The sequence below is a fragment of the Anabrus simplex genome, chromosome 12 (assembly GCF_040414725.1).
Source record: "Anabrus simplex isolate iqAnaSimp1 chromosome 12, ASM4041472v1, whole genome shotgun sequence".
Taxonomy (NCBI): Eukaryota; Metazoa; Arthropoda; class Insecta; order Orthoptera; family Tettigoniidae; genus Anabrus; species Anabrus simplex.
In genome coordinates this window covers 45,150,005-45,172,058 of record NC_090276.1, presented here as the reverse complement: position 1 = coordinate 45,172,058, position 22,054 = coordinate 45,150,005, and positions in this window count along the sequence as shown.

Here is a 22,054-nt window from a genome sequence, read left to right as displayed (position 1 = left end):
ATTTAGAGGCTCCATGAAGAAAAGAAGAAGAAGAAGGCTGTGAGTTAGCAATTAATATTGCTTTAATTAAGAAAAACCTGAAAATTTCGCCTAAATAGAAGAAATTTTTAAGGAAAGTGTGGTATGCTTGTTGATTGCCGTTCAAAGGGATCTAACATCGAATTTAGTCCATTTTCAAAATTTCTCTTTTGCAACAACTTCTGGTTCATTTCTATTATTTATTTATTTGCCATAAATAATACAGAATTTATGGATGTTCTAATGAAAAACGCCAAGCCCCGTGCTTGAAACGTATCAAGATACTTTAGAGGCCCATTAAGGTCTTTGTCTTCTATTGTTTTTCCCACACCTGCAGGGTCACGTGTGTAAACTGTGGCGCACGTGTGGATTTGTCCCTGTTTTATGGCCGGGTGCCCTTCCTGACGCCAACACTATATGGAGGGATATAATCACTACTGCATGCTCCTATGATGGTTGGTACAGTTGAAGAAGAGAATGTTGGGACAGGCACAAACACCCAGTCCCTGAGCCAGAATAATTAATCATACGCGATTAAAATCCCCGATCTGGCCGGGAATCGAACCCGGGACCCTGAGGCCTTAACGCTGATCGTTTACCCAAGGAGTCGTACAGAGACCCACTATGCTCATATTAACAATAATTACATTATACACATATTTACACTCGTACAGAAATTCATTTGCTCGAAAATGTCTTACACTGAGTTTCACCCCCGTTCGTGAACACCGAGAGATTTACATCCTTTTTTTACGTGTTTCGTAAACCGCGTTAGAGGCAAGGTTTTTATTTTACGCGGTACCCGTAGTTCATTCCAGAGTCGTGAGGAGCGGCCATAGTAACCGCAGGACGAGGTACGAACAACATGGTAGCAAAAGATCTTAGAGGTCGACGCTAATTAGGAACTAATATTTAGAGGCCCCAAGATTAATTCTCTTGCGAACAGAAAAGTAGAATAAGGAAAAGTGATGAAAAGTGTCAAGGTTGTTAGAGACGGACAGAGATTTTCGATATTATTCTGAAACTTTAGGAAATTTATAGAAAAGTTGAAGGAATTACTGTAGGAAGAGAGATGCAACAAAATACGGAATATTACGGCAAAATGGAAGAAATTAGATCGCCACACCCAGATGAACTTGAAAAAGCAATCATAAACCTGTCAAAATGGTCCAAAGGAAACAGTTTACAAATTAATGAACAGAAGACAGTAGCCATGGTTTTAGAAGGTGAAGAAGACGAGCAGCAACAGATATACTCAGTTACGAAGGTCCACCTTGTAAATACACTCGAATATCTCGGAACGACTTTCCAGACAAATCGGACTATATTTACAGCTCACATAAAACAAAGGAATTTGGCAGCAATGATAGCAATAAACGACAATAGACCATCTTAGTCAACTATCGATCAAAATATCCTTGAAACTTTTCGGTCTAAAAATTACGTCAATCGTGACCTACGGCATTGAAATCAAACGGACCTTCCTGAAAAAGAAAGACCTAAAAGAGATAGAAAGGGTGAGAGCAATTTTCCTTAAAATAGCGCTGTGCGTATCTAAACAAACAACCTCAAGTCTTAGATATGAACTACTCGAGAACTTTTCTTCATTGAGGACCTGGGACTTACTATGACTCTACTGTCTACAAAATAATACCAAGAGCTGTCACATGAATTCATATCGAAGAAGAGAGAAATTTTGGAGTGACTTTAATGCAACGGATGCAATGACAACAGGCAATTGGTGCCAGAGTTGCTTCTATCTCAGACATCCAGTGACTCGAACGGCGGTCCATGGTTTCCATCATAAGACATGTGCTGTACTTAGTTTTCATGAACTGAACCATGATTGTGTGTGCCGATGGTGTGAGAACTGTTGTGGTAATTACTACGCCCTGGAGAGCCCGAAGATGCCTTGTTTTATGACGAAACTTTGTAGCGAGTAAGTTAATATTCTTTCACATTGTGAGCTTTTCTATTTAATAAATAAATTGAAGTATGAATCACTTTGAGATGATTATCAAATTGTATTTGTGCCCTGGAACAACTGTTATTATTATATATATTATATTTGCCTTTATTTGTAGTGGCGAAGTTAGGACTCATGGTCCTCTCCTACACTTAACCACACTTCATTAACATTGTACATCTGAGAGCAATATTCATAATCTTACCTTAAAACTACCATTACAAACTAGAAACAAAATATGAAACAAAATAACATAAACTCTATAAATATTCTTAGTCATGTCTTAAAACTATCGTTACAAATTAAAAGTTGATTGACACTAAATACCATAAGCACAGTAAACGTACATTCATACACACATTCACTCTACCAGATTCATTCAGCCTGGCGGCACACATCGAGAAGATGCTCACGGCAAGACAACTTGAAGGAATTTAAGGATTTTATGGCTCTAATGTTGTGGGGGAGAGAATTCCATATTCTAGCTCCATTTGCAACAAAGGAACGGCTAAATGCTGCTGACCTGCTGAGAGGGATAGCAAGTGTACTGCCAGAGCGTGTGTTATGCTGGTGGAAAGAGGATAGGAAATTGAGTTGTGAAGATAAGTAGTATGGGATATTCTCTTTTAATACTCGAAAGATTAATACTGCCACGTGGAGGTTTCTATATTGTTCAAATTTTAGAAGGGAAAGTTGTCGATAATAAGGGGTAACATGAACATCATAGCGTAAGGAAAAGATAAATCTAATACACGAGTTCATAGCACGTTATAATCGGTTTAGTTGTTCTCTCGTGGCATCAATTAGTACTACGTAACAGTAGGAAAATATAGGGAGGATAAGAGTATTTATAAGCCTAATTCTCATGTTTAGTGGCAGCATATTTTGATGATATTTTAGTGGGTGAAGGGACGCGTACACGTTTCTACAGATATTTGTAATGTGCTCTCCCCTGTTAAGATTCTCGTTTATAATTACACCAAGATTTCTTATCGAGTTTTCGTACGGAATAATTTTATCAGATAAAGTTAGTGGAGGAATGTTTTTGTTTTTTGCCGCACCGATTTCTTTCGTCCACCCAACAATAATAGCTTTAGATTTTGATGGATTAATTAAAATACAGTTTTCATGAGCGTATGCACAGATACACTGACTGACAGTGACAATGCAACACCAAGGAGGAGTGGTTCGAAAGGGATGAAAGTTGGGGAAAAAACAGAGACGGCATGGATGAATAATTGATGTTTATTTCAAACCGATATGCAGGTTACACAATGCGCACGGCATCGACTCAGTAGGATGTAGGACCACCGCGAGCGGCGATGCACGCAGAAACACGTCGAGGTACAGAGTCAATAAGAGTGCAGATGGTGTCCTGAGGGATGGTTCTCCATTCTCTGTCAACCATTTGCCACAGTTGGTCGTCCGTACGAGGCTGGGGCAGAGTATGCAAACGGCGTCCAATGAGATCCCACACGTGTTCGATTGGTGAGAGATCCGGAGAGTACGCTGGCCACGGAAGCATCTGTACACCTCGTAGAGCCTGTTGGGAGATGCGAGCAGTGTGTGGGCGGGCATTATCCTGCTGAAACAGAGCATTGGGCAGCCCCTGAAGGTACGGGAGTGCCACCGGCCGCAGCACATGCTGCACGTAGCGGTGGGCATTTAACGTGCCTTGAATACGCACTAGAGGTGACGTGGAATCATACGCAATAGCGCCCCAAACCATGATGCCACGTTTTCTAGAGGTAGGGCGCTCCACAGTTACTGCCGGATTTGACCTTTCTCCACGCCGACGCCACACTCGTCTGCGGTGACTATCACTGACAGAACAGAAGCGTGGCTCATCGGAGAACACGACGTTCCGCCATTCCCTCATCCAAGTCGCTCTAGCCCGGCACCATGCCAGGCGTGCACGTCTATGCTGTGGAGTCAATGGTAGTCTTCTGAGCGGGCGCCGGGAGTGCAGGCCTCCTTCAACCAATCGACGGGAAATTGTTCTGGTCGATATTGGAACAGCCAGGGTGTCTTGCACATGCTGAAGAATGGCGGTTGACGTGGCGTGCGGGGCTGCCACCGCTTGGCGGCGGATGCGCCGATCCTCGCGTGCTGACGTCACTCGGGCTGCGCCTGGACCCCTCGCACGTGCCACATGTCCCTACGCCAACCATCTTCGCCACAGGCGCTGCACCGTGGACACATCCCTATGGGTATCGGCTGCGATTTGACGAAGCGACCAACCTGCCCTTCTCAGCCCGATCACCATACCCCTCGTAAAGTCGTCTGTCTGCTGGAAATGCCTCCGTTGACGGCGGCCTGGCATTCTTAGCTATACACGTGTCCTGTGGCACACAACACGTTCTACAATGACTGTCGGCTGAGAAATCACGGTACGAAGTGGGCCATTCGCCAACGCCGTGTCCCATTTATCATTCGCTACGTGCGCAGGACAGCGGCGCATTTCACATCATGAGCATACCTCAGTGACGTCAGTCTACCCTGCAATTGGCATAAAGTTCTGACCACTCCTTCTTGGTGTTGCATTTGCTCTGTCAGTCAGTGTATTATTTAAGTCAGAGTTCATATAACCTATTGCTTGATTGATGTCTGAAATTTTGGAATGATAATAGATCTGTAGATCGTCAGCATACAAGTGGTATTTACAGTATCTTAGCCGTGTCGATATATCGTTAATGTAGATAACAAAGAGAATGGTCCAGGTACAGAGCCTTGTGGTACTCCTGAAAATTTCATTACCCATTCGGATGACCTATTCTGAATAATTACGCGTTGTTTTCGTTCCGTAAGATATGAGAGAAAGAATTCTAGAGCTGTCTGTCCAAGATGAAGCGATTTCAATTTAGCAACCAGTACGTCTATATTTACTGTGTCAAAAGCGCTGCTAAAATCAAGAAGTGTAAGTAACGTCACCTGTCTTTCGTCCATAGCGCGTCTCATGTCGTCTGTAACTTTCAGCAGGGCAGTGGCCGTACTGTGTCCCTTTTTGAAACCCGATTGTAAAGGGTCAAGTAGTTTGTATTTATTTAAATAGTCGGTTAACTGCACGTGTACTATGCGTTCAAGAGGCTTGGAGAGAGATGAAAGTATGCAAACAGGTGGATAATTTGTTATAAGTACAGGTGAGGAAGTTTTGGGAACAGGATTTATAATGGCATTTTTCCACATTTTTGGAAAGAGGCCACTTGTGAGGCACGTGTTGTATATGTGGGTAATGGCAGGAAGAATAATGTCAATGATGTGTTGTATTATGAGTATGGGTATTTCATCAGGTCCTACAGCAGATGATGTGATTGATAATACCTCGCGTTTCACGTCAATCTCTGTGACTTCGCGACGTCTTGTGCTATATTAATTCAGCCCTTCTAAACCACGTTATAATTTAATTTTTAAATTAACTAACTTATTGTAATACATGGATAAATCCACAGCAGTCCGAGTAATTCCACAACATTTTGCGGTAGAAAAGACAACTTGAGGAACCACTGAAAAAGCGAGCATCGTTTTGAATTTGAGATTAAGATAAACACTGTGCGTACGATTCATTAATTCGAATTCGTTGTTTATGAAAATTTTCTGCTGGACCCTTCGGGTTCAGATTGACTAAGTTCTACGGTCGTACTAAAATCTCATTTCCGGTTTAGTAGTGTTCTCCCTTAAGTGATTATAGCAGGCAGGCAGGAACCAGCATATCCAGTAAGTATAATGGACTGAAACCGCTGATTTATAATGAGACGAAAGCACTTCATAAACATGTTGAGTGAGACCTGAGCACTAAAATTACCAAGGCGTAGCTGGCATTGTAATAGTGTCCAATTAAAAAACCGCAAGCCTCTTGTTATTAGGAGAACCGGTTGTTACGAAGGAAATATAGAGAAAGAAGGGCGTCTTCTACTTCCTAATTGCTCACTAATAACTTTCTCTAATGAAATTCATATACAGCCATCTCTTGTGATAGGTTTACATTGGAAACTTCTTGTGAAGATAATAAGCCTACTACTACTACTACTACTACTACTACTACTACTACTACTACTACTACTACTACTACTACTACTACTACTACTACTACTACTACTACTACTACTACTACTACTACTACTACTACTACTACTACTACTACTACTACTACTACTACTACTACTACTACTACTACTACTACTACTACTACTACTACTACTACTACTACTACTACTACTACTACTACTACTACTACTACTACTACTACTACTACTACTACTACTACTACTACTACTACTACTACTACTACTACTACTACTACTACTACTACTACTACTACTACTACTACTACTACTACTACTACTACTACTACTACTACTACTACTACTACTACTACTACTACTACTACTACTACTACTACTACTACTACTACTACTACTACTACTACTACTACTACTACTACTACTACTACTACTAATTGTATCGGGTGGTACACCTCCACGCCGCTAATTCAAACTTTGCGCCAATGAAACTCCTCTACTGGAGGAAACCTGAACTTTATCTACAGTGTTAATTCTCAAGTTTCTCTGAAGATGTCCCTACTTGTAAATTTTGAAGTTTCTGAACTGGTTCGTTTTCGATGTATTTTTGTTTTGCCTGTAGTAAGAAGTGTGAACATTCTCTTCTAGAGGACACTACTGAAGAACTACAATTGTGCACCCTAGTGCGAAGTGAAAGAACTATGTTTTTGGAGAAATTTTGGGTTCATAAGTTTGCTCTTTGTTAAATTTCTTTCAGTCATTGTTTAAGTTGGCAATATTAACCCTTTCTTTCCGCCAGTTTTGAATTTGACCAATCAAAAATTTCTGTAATTAATTTTCCACCAATAGTGTGTTTCTTCTTCATCTTGCGTAGGGGTTTTCGTGTTAACCAATAAATGATTGGGGGCGGGTGTTCTAATTCCTGAAACGACTCGAACTTTCCACGAGGGTATATAAACTGCTGATTTTCGGGTCTCTGCGCAACTTCAGTAACAACTATCAGTGTGTAAAGTACGTAGCAGGGGCGGGAAGCGCCTCTTTCGTTGGGCAGCAGTTCATCAATAAGGTAATGGCCTTTTAATAACTTCTTTTCTTGCTAGCTCAGCAGTTTAACTCTCGGGGCAGGTCCGAAGCCTTTTGCCATGTAATTTCCTCTAAAATGTAAAGACACTTGGTATCTATTCTATCTTTTTAAACTACATATTGGGATAGAGAGTGCTTAACCCTCTCGAGCTCCCACTCATATTGTGTTGAGGTGAACTTATTTTCACAACCGTTTCTTCCTTAACGTAATGTAAATTGTCTCCTTCTATAAGTCACCTCTTTAGTATGGGATTAGCCCTGGCATTAGAGGCCTAGCACCAAGTAGGTTTTAAATAAGGTGTATTTGGAGTGCAGTTTCGCCTCCTCTCAAGTTGGTATTGTGGAGGCCATGTAATATTTCTGTTTCTTCACTGAATAGGCCTCAGTAGGTTGGGTATTTTTACCCCTGTGTATATGTCGTTGGAGGACAGCTTGAATGTGGAGTTAGGTGTGGCCTTTGATAGGCTTGAACTGAAGAGCGGGTTGCTCTTTCTTAAAATTTGTTTACGCGTGCCTCGAGGAGGCTTTAATGTGTAGTTGGGAGCAAGTGCTCCTGGGCATGATTGGGGTTTTCTGCCCCTTTGTAGAACCTTGTATTTGGGTAAAGTTGGGCTAATTGCTCAAGAATTGTGAGTCCGGCTCTTGGAGCCCAAATTCTGTAACACTGTAATAGTACATTCTCGTTTTGTTTGCTTTGCTACTCTGTACCTGCCATTTTGTTATTTCTTGATTTTGATAAGAAAAGATAACCTTGTTTACCCCCGCACCTTCTTTCACCTCTGCATATCCACCAAAACGCGGTAACAAGTGGTAGCAGAGCGTGGTTGAATGGGTCTCAATTCTGCCCCTTTTGACGGCTAAACATTGCCTGGTTTTTGAACTCTAACAATTTTCTCAGTTGCTGGAATTTTGATTTTTCCTTTTTCCAAATTGTTCTGGCATCATGTCCGGCCCTCGTGAGGTTCTTCATCCTTTCTATTTGCGTAAAGAGGAATTAATTTATGAATTATCTCTCAGAAACGTTCAATCTGGAGGCGCGGTTGCAGTCGACTCCAATAAGCTAAAAGATTCCCTTGATTTGCCTATTACCATCCCGACGTTGGGAGAGAAAGAAATTGACGATGCTCTCTCCACGATCAATAACAATACTACTGAGCTAGCATCTGTAGTTAGTTTTTTGAAGTAAGTGATCCATCTCCTAATCAACTCAAAAGAGTACAGGCTAGGTTGTACCACTTTTATAATAGGGTATGTGATCTATTGTCTCTGAAGTTAAATGACGTTCAGGGTAAGGAAGCTAGCGCCCTTGCCGAAAACTTGTCCCAAATGTCTAGTAAAGTTAGTCAGTTATTATCTGGACCTGCCATCCCTAAAGTCGACCAACCTATGGTAGTAAATATTGTTAGTGGGGAGGATTCCTCGAAAGAGGAAGGAAGGGATACTGAGAAGACCACACAACGAACATCTGCCCCATTAGGATCCGAGTCCGATCGTTGCACGTCCATTCCACCCTTTGTGTTAAATAGGGCAACTTCGGAATCTGCTTCTCCGCCTCTTAGGCCCCTTCCTACGATGTCACCTGGTTTCAGCAGTTTGCCCCATCCATTAGCTATGTTGCTTAGAGGTATCTCTAAGTTTTCGGTTAACTCTACCAGTGACGTAATTGCATTTTTACGGTTTTTAGTTGAGTTTCAGGACCATGCTCTTGTTTTTCTCTTTCTCCGTGTCAAATTTTGCAGATAATTTATCCCTATGCAATTGGTGTTCTCTCGGACAAAATTGTTAGAGCAATAGCGGAACAGTCATCCATTGAAGATTTTCATGCTCACCTTCTTGAAAATTTCATTCCTGCTCGTGCGAGGTTATCCCTTATTCAGAAGTACTATTATCGTGTACAGCGGTTGGATGAAAATTTGGCAGATTTCATCCAAGATATTAAGTTCTATACCAGGGTGTTTGCTCTTCATTTTCCTGAAGATCAGATTGTACAGGCTATTGTAGAAGGTATTTCACCACCTTACAGATCATACTTGTGTTTTGCGTCGCGTCCGCAAACTTTCGCTGAGCTAGAAGCTATGACTGTATCGGCCGAAGGAGTTAGATACGCCGATACGTTGCGTGTCGCGAAAGAATCCCCTCCAGCCTCTAGTAGTTTTCGGCCTCCACCTCGCCGACCCGTCACACCCCGTAAATGTTACGCTTGTGGGTCGCCTGACCATCTTCGGAACAAGTGCCCATCAATCAAGTCTAGTGGGACAAGGAATGGAGCAGGGTCATCTCGAGGCTGTTTTAAATGTGGCGCTTTCTCACATATCGCCAAGTATTGCCCAAATTTGAATAGCACCCCCTCCTGCTCAACTTCTGGTGCAACTTCCACCAGTGCCAATAATAATAAGTGACTAGTGGCTTCGGCTGAGTCGACTAATCCATCTTCCCGAGGCTCAGCCCCTTGTAAACATGTCGAAATTTCAAAGAAAATTCAGTCTTCAAAATTATCTTTTGAATGCTCTAGAGAATGTCTTAGGATTCCGGCGGATACCCCCACACCTGTTCCATTTCTTAAGATTGAATTAAATAATGAGCCTATAACAGCTCTATTAGATTCGGGCAGTGTATGCTCTATTATTTCGGCTGAATGGTATTTGAAATTGAAATCTATTTGTAAACTTCCTGACTATTGGTCATCTCCTGTTCAATATGTTTCGGCTAATTCTTCTCCACTAGAAATTTTAGGTTCCTTAAAAGCCAAAATTCGTATTTCTAAATTTACTTGGAAAGTTAAATTGTTTGTGGCCAAGCACTTGTCTTGCCCCATTATATTGGGAGCTGACTTCATTTCTCACACTGGTCTTGTGCTCGATCTTCAGAGTAGGTCGTGCACTTTCAAATTTGCGTCTAATTGTAACATCCCTTTATTAAAGTGTAATTCTGCATCATGTTCATCTATTTCGCCTACCCAGGATGAGATGTTGTTAGACCTTAGACATCTACCTGAGGAGCAGGCTGATAGTATTCGTAAGTTGTGTCAGTCGTTTCCAGAGGTGTTCTCTGATACTCTTGGTGTTACTGACCTTATTGAATACAAAATTGAGGTCATGGATTCGATTCCTGTCCGTTTTCCACTTTATAGGCTATCTCCACCTAAAATGAAGGCTCTGAAAGAAATCATTGATCAAAAGTTAAAGGATGGTATCATTCGGCCCTCTAAGTCGGCGTATTCATCACCTATTTTTCTAGTCCCGAAACCCCAAGGTGGCTTCAGGCCTGTCATTGATTATAGGGCTCTCAATCGGAAGGTGGTGTTACAATCTGTGCCCCTTCCCGACCTTCATTCTTGTTTTTCATGTTTTCGTAAAGCTAAGTTCTTCACCATCTTGGATTTGAATCAGGCCTATAATCAAATTCCCCTAGCTGAAGAGTCTAAGCACCTTACAGCGTTTGCCAGGGACTGGAATTTGTATGAATACAACCGCGTGCCTTTCGTGCTCCCTACGGGAACAGCTGTACTCACTAGACTGCTAGATAGGGTCTTCTCCGACATCAAATTCGAGTACTTGTATCACTATCTTGATGATGTCGTCGTATTTTCGGAGACTTTCGAAGAACATCTAGATCATCTGCGAGAAGTTCTCAATCGCCTTCGTAAGGCCGGGTTAACTGTGAAGTTGTCCAAGTTTGCCTTCGCTAAGCCCTCTATGTCATTCCTAGGGCATATTGTGTCACCTGATGGTGTCGCTGTCGATCATTCTAGAACACAGGCCATCCGTGATTTTAAACCTCCCAAGGACATCAAAGGTATCGCCAGGTTCATTGGTATGGTGAATTTCTTCAGGAAGTTTATTCCTGACTTCGCCAATAGAGCGGCGCCCTTGAACCTTCTTCGTAGGAAAGGCATCAAATTTGAGTGGGGACCTTCTCAACAAGCCGCTTTTGAAGATCTTAAATTAGCTCTCTGTAATGCCCCTGTCCTTGCTATGCCCGATTTCTCGAAGAAATTCATCGTCCAAACCGACGCGTCGTCGTCGGCGGTAGCTGCAGTCCTTCTTCAAGAGACTGAACTAGGGAGGCGACCCATCGCCTATGCATCTAGGACTCTATCGGCTCAAGAAGCCAAGTATTCCATCTATGAGCTCGAAGGTTTGTCAGTCTTATTTGCCTTAAAAAAGTTCCGTCTCTATTTGGAACATGTCAAATTCGACCTGGAGACGGATAATCAAGCCTTAAGCTGGGTCTTAGGTAGGCCGCGTCGTACTGGTCGTATAGCCCGTTGGGCCATCCGAATTTCTGCCTTCCAGTTTGACGTTAGGCATATCAGAGGTACTGAAAATGTTGTCGCAGACGGACTCAGCCGTATGTTTTCCAACGACGTCGAGACCTATGAACTGGTCGATAGTTCATCATCTCCCGAGTCCATACTCTCTGAGGTTAATGCCATCTTCACAGATGCTCCCATGCTCTTTAGGGACATTGAGAAATACCAACGTGAAGATCCGACGCTGGCTCCGATAATGGAAACCCTTTCTTCTGGGGAACACGTCGTCCCTTATGTACTGAGGAGTGGAGTTTTATGTTGCCCTTCGAGGCATGATAAGATGATGAAAGTTGTCGTTCCAGCTGTTCTTGTACCTATGATCTTCAAGTACTATCATGAGACCCCATTAGTGGGGCATTTAGGCATCTTTAAAACCCGTGAAAAGATTCGTGAAATGTTCATCTGGAAAGGCATGGACGGTGAAATCCTTGAACTAGTAAAGGCTTGTAAATCCTGCTTGCTTAGTAAACCCACCATGTCCACTAAGGTAGGCCTTTTGTCTTCTCATCAAGCGTCACGCCCTATGGAACGCCTGTATATTGATTATGTAGGACCCTTCCCCAGTCAAAGGGAAATGCCAACAAGTTCATCTTTGTATGTGTAGATGGTTTTACTAGATTTTCCTGGTTATTTCCGACTAAGCTTGCTACCGCTCAGTCCACCATTACTTGTTTAAATTCAATCTTTGCTTCTTTTGGTCCGTGTCAATATATTGTGTCTGACAATGCCAAGGCTTTCACATCTAATCTATTTCGTAAATTCTGTTTTGATCTGTCCATATCTCATGTGACTACTTCTGCTTATTATCCCCAACCATCTCTTGCCGAAAGAGTCAATCGTAATCTCAGGTCAGCCCTGATTGCCTATCATCATGAAGATCATTCTAGGTGGGACACGTCCCTGCATTGGTTAGCTTTTGCTTTGAATTCGGCGGTTCACGAATCCCATAAGTTTACTCCAGCTTCTTTGATGTTCAAGTTTGTTCCCAACTTGCCGCTCTCTAACCTCTGGTCTCTGAGTGATATTCTACCTGAGACAATAGATCCAGATAATATTAAAGTCTTTGGAAGAAGGCTAAAGCCAATCTTAAAGTGTCTCATGAAAACGTTAGGGAAAGATATGATCGTGGACGGAGACCCACCCATTTGAAGGTAGGTGACCAGGTGATGGTTAAGAATTTTGTTCTCGCGGGCAAGCTTGCCCCCAGATTTCATGGGCCGTGTACTATTCTCGATTTCATTACACCCGTTACTTTATTGCTAAGCAATCCAGCCACCGAGAGGATATTTAGGGTTCACCTGTCGCAGGTGAAACCGGTGTAATTTCTGTGCTAACTTGCTTCATATAATTTTGAAGGAAATATGAAGGTTATATTTTTGTTTGAGGGGTTTCACTTTTAAGGCCTTCTGCCCTTGGAATCTGTTTTCCTGTATGTAAGCATTTTTGTAAACCTACCCCGACCAGTTAAACTGCCATCCTGTCCTTGCCATGGCCATTACCACGCTCCCGTCTCCTGCTCAACAACACACAGTGGCTCTTATATGAAATAAATATTTCTACGCAGCTGGCCCCTCCGTTCCACCACAATGAATGTACCCTAAAATCATTCTGGTCCAACAAAATTCTGCCGCCGAGCTTTAATGTTTCAGTGCCCCCGCAGCCGCGCGGCGCGACTGGAATAGAGGAAGGGCCCCCTCTACTCCAGCGAGGTCGACCAGTGTACGGCGAGCCAGAGCCCTCCTTCCGGCCAAGGCTGATGTGCGGCGCACGACCTGCTACTTGCCCGCAGCTTGTATATGTTCGCCGCGGGCGCGGCGTGCTTCAACACCACTACTCCTCTCATAGTGCGGGCGAGCGGTATCTCAGGGTACTTGAGGGGTCCGAGCGGCCTCCTCTGAACGCAAGCTGCAGCGGCCGGTCTGGCCATCCAACTTAATCAACCTTGAAAATATTTAATCAGCTACATGGACATTTAATACCAACCTTCCTACAATTTTTTTAATTCAATGACAATATCTGGTGGACTTAGAAAATTTTCTTCTCTTTCAAGAATTTAAAGTTTTTCCTTCTGAATTCAACTTCTACAAACATAAAGACATTTCTTCAAAAGTTACTACAAGAATTTTGAAACTGGATCCTATCGCTTAAGAAAATTTGGTTGTAAATACTTCTGCAATTAATGTCCATATCAACATCATAACTTGGACTTTGTTTTCAAATAAATTTCATGTGTCACCCCTGGAGGGACTTTTGGGGGGGGGGAAGTCTGTACCGGGTGGTACACCTCCACGCCGCTAATTCAAACTTTGCGCCAATGAAACTCCTCTACTGGAGGAAACCTGAACTTTATCTACAGTGTTAATTCTCAAGTTTCTCTGAAGATGTCCCTACTTGTAAATTTTGAAGTTTCTGAACTGGTTCGTTTTCGATGTATTTTTGTTTTGCCTGTAGTAAGAAGTGTGAACATTCTCTTCTAGAGGACACTACTGAAGAACTACAATTGTGCACCCTAGTGCGAAGTGAAAGAACTATGTTTTTGGAGAAATTTTGGGTTCATAAGTTTGCTCTTTGTTAAATTTCTTTCAGTCATTGTTTAAGTTGGCAATATTAACCCTTTCTTTCCGCCAGTTTTGAATTTGACCAATCAAAAATTTCTGTAATTAATTTTCCACCAATAGTGTGTTTCTTCTTCATCTTGTGTAGGGGTTTTCGTGTTAACCAATAAATGATTGGGGGCGGGTGTTCTAATTCCTGAAACGACTCGAACTTTCCACGAGGGTATATAAACTGCTGATTTTCGGGTCTCTGCGCCACTTCAGTAACAGCTATCAGTGTGTAAAGTACGTAGCAGGGTCCGGGAAGCGCCTCTTTCGTCGGGCAGCAGTTCATCAATAAGGTAATGGCCTTTTAATAACTTCTTTTCTTGCTAGCTCAGCAGTTTAACTCTCGGGGCAGGTCCGAAGCCTTTTGCCATGTAATTTCCTCTAAAATGTAAAGACACTTGATATCTATTCTATCTTTTTAAACTACATATTGGGATAGAGAGTGCTTAACCCTCTCGAGCTCCCACTCATATTGTGTTGAGGTGAACTTATTTTCACAACCGTTTCTTCCTTAACGTAATGTAAATTGTCTCCTTCTATAAGTCACCTCTTTAGTATGGGATTAGCCCTGGCATTAGAGGCCTAGCGCCAAGTAGGTTTTAAATAAGGTGTATTTGGAGTGCAGTTTCGCCTCCTCTCAAGTTGGTATTGTGGAGGCCATGTAATATTTCTGTTTCTTCACTGAATAGGCCTCAGTAGGTTGGGTATTTTTACCCCTGTGTATATGTCGTTGGAGGACAGCTTGAATGTGGAGTTAGGTGTGGCCTTTGATAGGCTTGAACTGAAGAGCGGGTTGCTCTTTCTTAAAATTTGCTTTAATGTGTAGTTGGGAGCAAGTGCTCCTGGGCATGATTGGGGTTTTCTGCCCCTTTGTCGAACCTTGTATTTGGGTAAAGTTGGGCTAATTGCTCAAGAATTGTGAGTCCGGCTCTTGGAGCCCAAATTCTGTAACACTGTAATAGTACATTCTCGTTTTGTTTGCTTTGCTACTCTGTACCTGCCATTTTGTTATTTCTTGATTTTGATAAGAAAATATAACCTTGTTAAATTTTATCTTAACTTTAATTTCGTATTTTGAGACCTGTTCACCCCCGCACCTTCTTTCACCTCTGCATATCCACCAAAACGCGGTAACAATAATAATAATAATAATAATAATAATAATAATAATAATAATAATAATTGTACCGGGCGGTACACCTCTACGCGACGCAAGTTCATATCTTGCGCCAATTGAAACTTCTCTACTGGAGAAACCCGGAACTCTAACCACCGAACTAACTCTACTAGTTATCAGAAGATGTCACTGAGTGTTTTTTGATTTGCTTTTGTCTTTCATTGATCAAGAAGTGTAGACATTCTCTAACAGATGTCTCGACCAAAAACTATGATAATGCGCTCTGGTGTGAAGGAATGAACCTTCTTGGAAAAATTTTGTATTCCTAAGTTTTCTCTTTACTAAATTTTGTTCTGTCATTTGTGGGTTGGCAATATTAATCCTTTCTTTCCGCCTGTTTTGAATGTAGCCAATCAGGAATTTCTGTAATTAATTTTCCTCCAATCATAGCTTTCTTCTTCAAATTTCCATGTGTAATTCATTGTCGTCCAATAAAAATTGAGGGGGTGTGTCAACTCATTCTTGAAAGGTCTCGAATTTTCCACGAGGGTATAAAAACTGCTGATTTTCTTGTCTCGTGGCCACTAGTATAACATCTAACTCAGTGTGTGAATATGTAGCAGGGGGCGGGAAGTGCCTCGTTCTTCAGACAGCAGATCTTCAACAAGGTAATGGCCTTTTAACATCTTTATTTCGTGCTAGCTCAGCAGTTTAACTCTCGGGGAGGGTTCGAAACCTTTCATATGTAAACTATTAAACATGTAAACCCTTTTCCTGGTAAACTTCAGTTTTCTTGAATTTTAATTAGGGGATAGAGAGTGCTTTACCATCTCGAGCTCCCCTTCATTTTGAAATTGAGGTGACTACGTTTTCATAACCGTTTCTGCTCTTCCTTAACGTATTAAAGTATTTTCATACGAGTCACCTCCCTAGCTTGGGATTAGCCCCTGTGTATCGGCCTAGAGCCACTTAGGTTTTAATATTGTGTATTTAGGAGTGCAAGTTCACGCCTCCAGTCCTTTCTGTACTTTGGGCCATTAACTTAACCTGATGTTTTGTTTTCTTCATGCGATGGCCCTGTAGGTTGGGTATTAAATACCCCTATTTCTTTGTGTGCCTTGAGGGCAGTTAGTGTAAAGTCAGTTTATGGCCTCTTAAATAGGCTTGAAAGATCGAGAGCTGGTCAGCTCTTTATGGTGTTGTGGTAAAAGTGCCTTAGAGAGGCTTGAAATGTAAAGTTGGGAGCTAATGCTCCATGTAATTAAGGGTTTTCTGCCATTTGGTGTTTTGTGATTGTGAGCTGAGAGCTCAAGGATTGATGAATTTGGGCCCGTAGCCCGGAATTTGTGAAGACCACTTAACTGGTGCTTTCTTGTAAAGCGGCATTGTACCTGATTTTCTTGTTATTTCCCCCTAGTGGAAACTGTTTAAATTTTTCTCTTGGTTATGTACCTGATTTAACTTGTTATTTGTTGTACGCTCAAAAGTCTATGTCACCATTGTTAAGTTTTGAAAATATAACCTTGTTGAAATTTTAATTCATATTTCGAACTTGTAGTTAGACCCATTCCAGCCCGCACCTTCTTTCACCTCTGACTTCCACGGATAACTCCGTAACAATAATAATAATAATAATAATAATAATAATAATAATATTTAACGAAAGTACAGCACCTCAACACCTAACAACAGAGTACGGTAATATAGAAGAAGTGGACAGGTTCAGGTATCTTTGTGAGATAGTGCAGATGAAAACTAGTGAGAAAGAAGCTGACAACATCAGGCAAGAGAAGATGACCGCAGCTTTTCGTAGGACGCACAACCTATAGAAGAAAAAGTCAATCTCAAGAATAGCTAGACTTAGGCACTATAACACAATGATCAAACCCGAGTGTCTGTACGCTAGTGAATGTGTCTGAGTGACAGCAAAGGCGCGACTGAGAGATGGACATTATAGACTCCGAGGTAGAGAGGAGCTATACAGGGGATAATGAACGGTTGATAGAGTCAATAAGGAAACGACGACTGAAGTTCTACGGACATCTGTTCCGGATGGATACAACCCGACTAACAAAGCTGATGTGTTGGACAACAGACCTAACGTTTCGGATAAATGGTTGAAGGAAGTAAGGAAGGACTTCAAGAGCATGGGACTGAATCAGGAGGACATCTCTAACCGATCAAAATACAGATCAGTGATAAAGGGCCGTCCGCCTCTGTGGTGTAGTGGTTAGTGTGATTAGCTGCCACCCCCGTAGGCCCGGGTTGCATTCCCGGCTCTGCCACGAAATTTGAAAAGTGGTACGAGGGCGGGGTCCACTCAGCCTCGGGGGGTCATCTCAGTAGAGGTGGGTCAGCCATCCTGGAAGTGGCTTTCCTTTGGTTTCCAACTTCTCCTCCAGGCGAATGCCGGGATGGTACCTAACTTAAGGTCACGGCAGCTTTCTTCCCTCTTCCTTGTCTATCCCTTCCAATCGTCCCATCTCCCACCAAGGCCCCTGTTCAACATAGCAGGTGAGGCCGCCTGGGCGAGGTACTGGTCATCCTTCTCAGTTTTATCCCCCGACCAAATGTCTCCCGCTCCAGGACACTGCCCTTGAAGCGGTAGAGGTGGGATCCCCCGCTGAGTCCGAGGGAAAAGCCAACCCTGGAGGGTAAGCAGATTAAGAAGGAAAGATAAAGGGCTTCCACGATGAGCAAAAGTAGAAGAGTGGCTGGACAGAAGAGAGAAGAGAAAGAATACAGCGTTTTAGGGCTGCAAAGAAAGGCTTCCAGAAATGACTTGCCGTTATTTTTTATTTTTTTAATGTTATGTGTTCGGGGCGTCGACCCATGTGGATCTTTTGGCCCTACTGGCCATATTGTATGAACCTGTGTGTTATTGGAATGGCGGTAGTGTGGAATGTTGTATGTGAGGAAAGGAACAAATACCCAGTCCCCAGGCCAGGGATATCAATCATTACCATTAAAAGCCCTGACTCAGCCAGGAATCGAACCCGGGACAGACGGGGTCGGACTGCTTTATAGTTACTTGGGTGATCTCTAATGGTCCTAAACGAAAAGAGAGAGAGGTTTCTTTAACGTTCCCTCTACCTGTTAACAGTCTTAATAGTTTCCACAATAAAATTAATAAAACGCCAGCGTACGAGGAGGAATACCTCAAGGAAGTGGACAGCTTTTATGTTTATTATAACCTATAAGTAAACACTCTCAGAAATGTTCGACTTATGACTATCTTCACTTATTATTATTATTATTATTATTATTATTATTATTATTATTATTATTATTATTATTATTTTCTTTCTTGCTAGCCGGCCAAACTTAGGACCGCGCCAATACCACTCCACTTCCTTCTTATCATCCCTTATTCCTTCCTCTTTCTCCACAGTGCCTTCATTCTTTCAGAATGTTGCGTTCTTCTCTCTTCTGTCCATCTTCCCCCTCTGCGCTCTTTCTTTTCTTCCACAAGAACTTTTATGTTGGAAAGTCTTTTCCTGAATTGATCTCTATCACGACATTCTTCATTTGCAATTCCTAACCTCTTGAGTTCTTCCTTCACCTGCTTGGCATACCCTCCCTGGCTCTTCAAGTAGTATATTTTATTAAACATTTGTTTCTTTAAGCTTGCTGGATCCATTCTGACCATGTGTCCATAGAATCGCAGCCGTCTTTTCCAGGTCTTCCGTTCTTTTGTATATCTCCTTATTTGATCGTAATCTGTAGTTTCCCTCTACTACCCTTGGACCGTAAATCCTCCTTAATATTTATTATTATTATTATTGTTATTATTATTATTATTATTATTATTATTATTAATGAATTCATAGTATGTTTTCACGTAATAAGATATGAATTTCCGTTGTATTGATATCGTTTTTATTAAATTATTCTTCTTATTTCTTCTTTTCTAACCTATTTCAATCCACTGCTGGATGCAGGCCTCTTCCATGTGCTTCCATCGTCTTCGGTCTTGAGCCGCTTGGAACCAGCGTGTTCCAGCCAACAGCTTTATGTCATCGAGCCAACTCCGATGCCTCTCTTGTGTTCCCATGGTCTCCAGTGAACAATCCTAGAGGTCCAACTGTTGTAGTCTTGTCGAGCTACGTGTCCTACCCATTGCCATTTTAGTCTTGCTACTCTCTCTAGGATGTTTGTTACATTAGTTTTTCTCCTGATGTCCTCTGAACGGATGTTATGCCTAGGGCTGATCTCTAGTATCTGTCGCTCCATGGCTCGTTGTGTTCGCTGAAACTTGCGAGCACTTTTCTTCGTCAGAGTGATCGTTTCCAGACAGTAACTAGTAATTGGCAGAATGCAATGTCTAAAGCTGTCTACAAACTGAAGACTAAGGTCCATACAACAGCACAGGGCGAGTTGGCCGTGCGGTTAGGGCCGCTTAGCTGTGAGCTTGCTTCCGGGAGATAGTGGGTTCGAACCCCACTGTCGGCAGCCCTGAAGGTGGTTTTCCGTAGTTTCCCATTTTCACACCAGGAAAATGCTGGGACTGTATCTTATTCAATTAATATGAGTAAATACATTCTAACATAACCTCTGCAAATTATGTTATGGCAGTAAAAACAATACATTGGAAAAATTTTGAAGATAATCAGATTATTATTTCCCCCCTTTAAACGATAGTTTATAGCGTGTTTCTCTTCTTTTAAGAATATATCCCACTGCTGGTCCAGGAGCAACAACTGCTGTTTGCCTTTCTTCCATGTTAAAGCAAAATGTTATCAAACCTTGCCAAATATTTTCAAACCTTGTCAAACCTTGAACAACCTTTGACTCTCTTGTAAAAAGTATTGAACTGAAAGAAAAATGTGATGTTGTACAATAAGTAAAAGATGGCAGAGATACCACACTAAAATGTCTACAAACTGAAGACTAAGGTAATTACAACAGCACCGGGCGAGTTGGCCGTGCGGTTGGGGCCGCGCAGCTGTGAGCTTGCATCTGGAAGATAGTGGGTTTCGAACCCCACTGTCGGCAGCTCTGAAGATGGTTTTCTGTGGTTTTCCATTTTCACACCAGGCCACGGGCGCTTCCTTTCCACTCCTGGACCTTTCCTATCCCGTGGTCGCCATAAGACCTATCTGTGTCGGTGGGACGTAAAGCCAATTGTTATAATATTGATTACAACAGTAAACTCTAAATTGTGCACTGTAAAACGTCAGATTGGTGACACAGTACTTTGTCATTGAAACCACTTCTGGCGTTGCTATCGCACCTAGGGTCAGATATTACCACACATTACGATAAGAAACGAAGGACACGGTGACACTGCCCTGTCTGGCCGTGATAACTTGAGTAACAATATTTTGGAGGTTACACATGTCCACGAAACAAGAAACTCCAAATTAGCAATGTGATTTATGATTCACAAATCCTCCTTAAAAGAAGTCATGCTGTAAATGAAAATGTTGTCATTTTTTTGACCAAAAATTCGAATTTTCAATTTTAAGCTTAAAAATCCCAAAATTCTTCCTCTTTCAAATCCCTTTACCAGTCATTTTGAAAGCTCTTAATACGGGATTCAAAGAACGGCGGTTCGATGTACAGCATATAGAGCAACCCCACTCCCCTTTCTCTCATGCTGTCCGACAACATTAGCTTCAAAGTTATTTCGGACAACATTTCAATAATACCGCTCGAATATATTTACCTTGTAGCAGGCCTACGCTGTATGTAAGAGGAGAAAGACAACTGAGGGAGGGGGATGTGATAGTCATTTGTTTACAGTAACTCACGTAAGTCGCTGCAAGAGCGCGCTGTTATGTCTCTAGCGGGATATTTGTTTGCAGTAACTCACGCAGACGCCACGAGAGCGCGTCGATATGCTTCCCTCCCCCCAGGACAGTTTCAAAGCAAGTATGTTCCTTGAAAGCTTTTCTCTCTGCCATGCATAAAATATTTCTTCATATTAAATTCACCTGAAATTTTCAGAGAATGTTTGAATATCTACAGGCATTAAAAGTAGTTCTGCATTTTATTATCCGTTGAATATTACCTTCATACTTTTTACAACTGAAAGTAATTTTTTCCCATTGAATCAGAAATTGAAAAATACAGTATATCTTCAATAGTTTATACCTGACTGCAAAACCCGTAGTTGTTCTTAAATATTTGAGCATTTTTGACAAGTCTGCCAAATTATAGCCTCCCCAAAAATACCCCGGGTCTAGCCGTTCAGGCAAGTAACTCAATGTTGAAAACATCCTAGGGATATGAGCTACGAATTTTAGGTAAATAAAATATAATAAAGTATGAGAATACATTCTTTATTTATTCCTAAACATTATAATCCTTTTCTTAATCATCGTTATCCGGTCGATTACATTAACAGTTTGCATTTTACTACCACTACGAGCGCTAATTTTAGCCAATGCAGAGTTTCACTTAAGCCCTTATCTACATTCGGTGTGGACATTTTTCAAAAAATAAAACAATCGTCTGAAGGTATTGAACCAAGAAAGAATTATATAAATAAGTTAATTTGGCTAGGATTTGAATTAAAAAAGACTAAAGGAACAAGCTATTTTAGGCTGTTTTTGCGAAATTTCATTTAGGCCTGAAGTTATTTTCGAAATTTGTGTCTTAGTTTGAGAGAGCTATACAAGACTCACAATTTGAAACCTTCCCGGACCCTTTAGCCCTTAAACTTTCGGTACATTTGAGGAAATTGCTTAATTTTACGTTTTTTGTAATATGGGGACTTCTACTTTGCGAAGAAATATTTTCACCGTTAAAATGAAAACTCTGCCACAAGGAGCATTTTTCATGCAACATATAATAACAAAAAATATTTGTCGATAACTTTGCAACCAATTAACTAATAAACTCCAAATTTTGCGTGGTGCTATATCTTATTGATATGTGCTTGTGTTTTAAATTTAGTTTTTGTAACTGGTGAATTGTAGAAGTTCAAAATTA